At 38.7% G+C, this 6,000-nt stretch overlaps 1 long non-coding RNA gene across 2 annotated transcripts in view; it reads right to left on the bottom strand.

Annotated features, from left to right (window-relative positions):
- Positions 1-2,369: 2,369 nt before the first annotated feature.
- The window catches only part of LOC108503345, a 44,731-nt gene continuing 41,100 nt past the window's right edge, over positions 2,370-6,000 (bottom strand). For both annotated transcript variants that reach the window (XR_001876808.1, XR_001876809.1), the window contains 2 exons: positions 4,411-4,545; positions 2,370-3,808 (listed from right to left, as the gene is read on the bottom strand). This is a non-coding gene — a long non-coding RNA (uncharacterized LOC108503345). The remainder of the gene's footprint in view (positions 3,809-4,410; positions 4,546-6,000) is intronic.

Below are 6,000 nucleotides of genomic sequence, written 5' to 3'. Positions count from 1 at the left end.
ACATGACATCATGGGACCCATCATAATCTACTTCCCCTTTTGTGTCCATGTTTCAACTCTATAAACAATATCTGAGAGTTTCTATGTGCTATCTTCATAATATTATAAATAAAACATAAGTGTGAAACATTTTTAAGAACAATAAGAAGACTATTTTATTTCATAGAATCATAGCATCAATTATTTTACCAACTACTTCTTGTAATCTCATAGATTTGGCTATAATTGCACTTGTTTAACCTGTACATTATGATACCATAAACATCCATGTCTTTATTCTAGCTATTCTCATTGTGTAATAAAGACATGTGATCACTCAAAATTCCATATGTAAACTGGGCAGGCAGTCTTTATAAATGCTGTTCTTAGGGAGGAGTTTCATGTGGTATTCCATATGCCATTGTCTTCAAGTCCATGGGATTTCAGAACTACTCTGCTTGCCTTTCATCTGCCTGTCCTCCAAGGGATTGCCTTGTGGTGGGCAATTGAGAAGGTATCAATAAGTAATTCTGAATGCCACTTTGTGCCAGGACTTTTCCTATATTTTATTTTTTCATTTAAAGAATATTACAGATATGCTATCAAGGAACAACACTGTTCATCTGGTATTTTTGGCATAAACAGAAAATGTGAATTAAGGCTTTCTAGTAAATACTATGAAATTAATTTCTTGAGCAGAATAATGTGTTATCTTTGGGTTATTTTCCTGTGAAAGTAGAGACTAAAATTTTGATTACACATGGATAGTATCTTTTCCAATATATTTCTATCAGTGCACTGTTTTGGCAACCATTTAGACCCAAAGGTCAGGGCCATTCATAAGTCCCAGTGATTTCAAAGTTGAATGTCTGCCCAAGATTAAACACAAAGAGGAATGCTTTCCTAAATCGATTTATTTAAGTCTGTATGTAAGTTGAATAAGGGCCTAAAGTCAGCAACAAATCAGAAAAGAGAATGAGTTTGTGCCAAATATGTTTATGAATACCAAAACATACGAGACAAGGAACACAATTCTTACTTGGATTTGAACCAAGATCCCTAAACGTATAAGCTAACCTTATCTTTAACTTTCATTTCTTTTGAAGCTCTTAGCTTAAATCTAAATGGTGAGACGGGTTACATTTACCTGTACACACGGGTGGCCCTTCCTTGTCTTCTGCTCTGCATCTGGATTTATTTCCCAGAGAAGTAGTGATACTTCCCAGTATCAGCAGGAGGGATAGTGCCTGCTTGCATTTATCTTGCTAGGATGGTACAGAAGATATACCTAAACTCCAGAACTGGAAAGGGCTCTGGACCCACAAGCTCAGGGTTGAAATCTTTTGTTTTCTTCGATGTCTTCAAACAGAAGTTTATTTTGAGTTTCTAAAGTAGAGAAAGTAGAAAGCAAGTAGAAAGCCATCCTAACAAACACAGGAGATTATGAATCTGGCAGAGCACAATGTAGATCAAAATGGTTTTAATCATTACTCCCTGTTTTAATTACTACTTGACACATTATCTCTATTGTCCTTCTACAAGTCTGTCTTTTGAATGAAATATTGAAGGCGAGTTACAGCTGAAAATATATGCAGTCTAGAAAGAAAATGGCTTTGAACTATTTGAAATGATTTATTGTCCACATTTCTTTATGAATATTTATTTGCTGTAGTGAAAGCGATTCAATAAAGAGAAAACATGAGGACCAGTTAACTGAACATTTGCATACTCTAACGGTTAAAAAAAGGAAAAGAAAAATAATAGGGTGCATTAGAATGGTGTTAATGTTTTGGTTCTCCTGTTTCCCGGAGTTAATTCATTAATATGCGAGATTCAGATCCTGAAGAGGAGATGTATAAATAGCCTACAAATAAGTGTCCCTAACCTTTATATATTCCCATTCAGAAGGAAATAAATATGTTTGTAGGCGATTTTCAAGGCCAGGGTGGAGTTTTGTTTCTGTACTTCTTCAGGTAGCTGGCTATGAAAGCCTGCTTTTTGCAACAATCATATGTAATCTAAGTCCTCATCTTGTCAGGACCAGAGATCAATTATACTCCTCAGAAGAGCAGCAGGTGTACCTGGCTATCAAAGGGAGTCATGAGCACACTGATTATTTTGCCTTGTAAAACCTTTAGTATTTAAACATGGCTACATGCACCAAACTAAGACCACACACACAGCAGTGATGCTGCTTTCCTTCCACCCTCAGTGGAGGAACAGTTTTTCATGGTATGTGCCCTCATTTACCCCTGCTTGAATTAATTTCATCGACCGAAAAGCACTATGCGTTAGACTTGGAATGAACTTTGTTTCTTAGAGCTTCTTAGTGATATTCTGATACCCAGTCACAGATGGGGCCTTGACAGATTTTGTACGGATTTTCATGATTCCTTTTTTCTTCTTTTTTTTTTTTTTTTAAAGCAAGATTGTTGCTGCTTGAGAATTCAAATGCAAATGGAGATGTTCACTGGCACTGTTTCACAAGGAAGCTCAGTTGGCTGGTTTTTAGACCTTATAAAGTGAATAGTATCACACACAGTATTTGGAAAAGGATAATCTTAATATATAATAGTTCTAGAGAAGGATGGTTACAGTAGTAAAACAAAGACATAAATTCTCTATGCATCAATGTTCATTTCTTGGAGCAAGACTGATAATAATAATATTTATTTGTAGTAACAATTATCATTATTATCTACCTGAAAGATAGCTGTGAGGCTAATTCATTAATATTTTGAAATTACTTCACAATCCTCAACTAGAATTTGCCCTGAGAGTACTAAATATAATAATTTGCTCTGAATGCTTATTTCATTTTGCTTTGGAGAAAAACACAGTTAATGCGTTTCTCTCTTTACATTTGTCTGCATAACACATACTAAAATTCCAGATGCTGAGCTTCTGTAAAAGTTAACAGGCAAACTTGACATTACTGTATTTTTTCTTATTTCTTCCTCTTTTGTCATAGCATTTTACACCCACATAGATATTACAATATCATTGTCATCTGGGAGGTTGTTGCTGCTGGTACAAATATATAAGTTGAGATCCACACTTGCTGTTTATCTCCTTGCCTGAATTTGGAGTTGACAGTGCAACCACACATTGCTTGTCTGAAGTCAGAGCTCTCTTGTGTGTAATCAGGGAGTTTCTTTAAGTTACACATAGTTAGATGCTACACCATATTAAATGCTTGATTATATTTGTATGTACGTCAAATGTTTTCTTCATCTGGCAGTTTACCAAGTCCTCCATTTATTGGCAAATGTGTATCAGTTATTCACAATTGAAGATACCCAGACCCATTTCCTCTGGTTGTTATCTGTTGGATAGCTAGACTCTAATGGCTAAAATCTACGTCTACCAACATAAAAGCCACAGGATATGACACTGGTATCTTGTGGTTCCAATCAGCCTCCTGGTATTATAGTATTACTTTTATTTAACTGTGTTTCTACTGAGTTCAGCGTGCTCCAGCGATGCTGGCTGTTTTACATAGCATCTGCATTGTATATTGTGATAATTGAAAACTCAATACAGCCCAGAGGCAGCAGCACAATGGGATGGGAATGGGCTGGGGCATAAGTCAGAAGAATAAGGCATGCAGGCAGCAGCAAGCAGGGCAAAGCCAGCCCCAACACATCTCCACCAGCAGTCGAGCTGGGTCAGGCATCCGGCAGCTGGGAGTCCCATGGCGTGCGGCAGCTCTGGGAGCAGCAAATGCCCAGTGCAGTGCCTGGGGGAAGCAGAGCTCCGGGCGTCCCTCCATCTGCTGTCATAGGCTGACATCTGGGAGCACAGACCGTAGGCAGAGTCCAAGGCTCACCTGGAAAATTACATGAACAGATCAAAACCAGATTCAACACACTTCACTGACAGCTCCTGTCCTGTGCACATGCCCAGCCCTTTGCAGGGTGGTTCCTGTTCCTAAAATGTCATCTAAGCATTAGCAGAGAACAGGCCAGATACTTTTCTAGTGTTTCAGAAAGGTAACATATATCAATAAATGTCACTTGCTATGTGAATGCTCATAATTAGAACTAAAAAAAATTACTTAAATGACTGGAGTAGGGCACAGCCTTTCTTCCTATTAGCCTATGTAGAAAGAAAAAATGCCTGGAGTGTAAAAGGAGACAAGAAGAAATAATGAAAAAACAAGTTGTGGCATGAAGAACAGAAATATTTCTTGCCTGTCCTCTTGGCTCTATCTGTGAAGATTTTGTCAAAAAACCTCAGCCAAAACTATTCAGCAAGTGATTTTTGGGCCTGGCTGATGGAGGGTCTAGTTGTCTCAGGGGGCAGCCTTGCAGGCAGGAGGTTTCCCAAGAAGCAGACTAGTAGGTCTCTGCAGTGGGAGTCACAAGCTTTTCATGTGAGCAGCACACCTGAGCTGATGGGATGGTTTGACAGGGTTAGGTGTGGCCCTACCTTGTAGCAGCACCCCCAGAAGTTGCTGTTGTTAGATTGTCCCCACAGACTGAAGATCTACAGCTTTCCATGGGTGATTTGGCATGGTGAAGAAGGAAGGAAGATGGGCTAGTCCACGAAACTTAGGCTGTACAGCTGTAACATTGAGATAGGTTGAAACATTCCACCCATTGGGACTCTCCTTTAAAAGTATGTTTGCATAACAGATTAAACCACACAGTATATTTTTACAAAACTACCCAGTGTGTCTTTATAAACAGATTTAAAACCACCCATAGAAGCAGGTCACACCAGTTCCTGCCCTCCCTGTAGCTCTGGCCTTGCTCTCCACTCTGCCCAAATTCGGCAGCTGCAGTAGTTCGGCTCCCTGGCATCCTGCCCAAAGCCAGGGACAGCCCCTGCCAAGACCCCACAAGACACCATGCCACAGGGCTTCATCCCACCCCAGGCTCTCTACCACCTCATATCCTCAAGCTCTGCTCCCCAAATGCCGGTGCCTCTGAGGCACAGCTCCAGTGGGTAGGAGTGGGAATCTGGGCATTTGTTTATGTTTTTATTTCCAAACTTTCTGCTAGAAGTGCACCCTTTTAGGGCTCTGTTTAAGTTCTTTGCATTAGGGGTGTAATAATGTAGATTTCCTGTTCGTGGCATACTGTTAATTAATCATTATTTCCAAAGTTCTATTAAATTCTCAGATAGTGGCATCTTTTACTTTCTTTTGACTCTTCTCTTACCTTTTTCTTCTTCTCTTTAGTATAAGGAGTCATCAGTGGTGAACTGATTATAGGAAACTAATTTACATCATCAGTTCAGTAGTAGGACATACTTCTTAAATCATCTAAGATAAATACTTTTAATTAAGCAAATGTCCTACTCAATTCACTGTGGACAATCCCATAATAATGGATATTACTTGTGCGTGCTAAATCTTAGTCTTCATCAATACTGAATGCACAACACAAAGCCATTATAAAAAATGTAGGCTTACTGTAATATTGCCATTTTAAAGCTGCCAGCTTTTATATTCATTATTATGATGACAACAAACCCCTGGCTAACAAATCTTACTACAAATCAGAATTTTTATCCAATATATATATGATATCAAATCTGTGCTAGCCTATTATTTGCAGTTTTTATTAAAAAGTTAAATTGAGATTATTATACACTCTCTTCAGATTCCTTAATGAAAAAAAAATTAAAGTTAAAATCTAATGAGATTTCCTGGAAGCATTTTAAAAGGCTGCAACAGCAGTAAAGTCAGCAGGCACCACACAGTGAAAGGAAGTATTTACCGATCAGAAGATGAATGCCTCTTCACCCAGAGTTTAACGGTTTTACATTATATGGATTTTTGAGAGGGGGAGAGAGAGAAGGAGAAAGCAAGAAAAACTCCAAGCCAATGCTTTCCTAATCTAAGACATCATATAGCTTCCTGATCAAAGCTTTCAAATTCTGGTGTAAACTGACTTCTTGCTCTTGTGACCAAAATCTCTTCTCTTTCCCCCGCCTCCCTCCATCTGTTCAGGCTTGGATTTGAAAGTCCCTACCACAGAGGAAGAAAGCCTGATCCCTATTGCTTCGGTTGTG

Source organism: Lepidothrix coronata, unplaced genomic scaffold (genome assembly GCF_001604755.1).
Source record: "Lepidothrix coronata isolate B3197 unplaced genomic scaffold, Lepidothrix_coronata-1.0 Scaffold136, whole genome shotgun sequence".
Taxonomy (NCBI): domain Eukaryota; kingdom Metazoa; phylum Chordata; class Aves; order Passeriformes; family Pipridae; genus Lepidothrix; species Lepidothrix coronata.
This window is presented reverse-complemented; position numbering and strand designations above follow the sequence as displayed.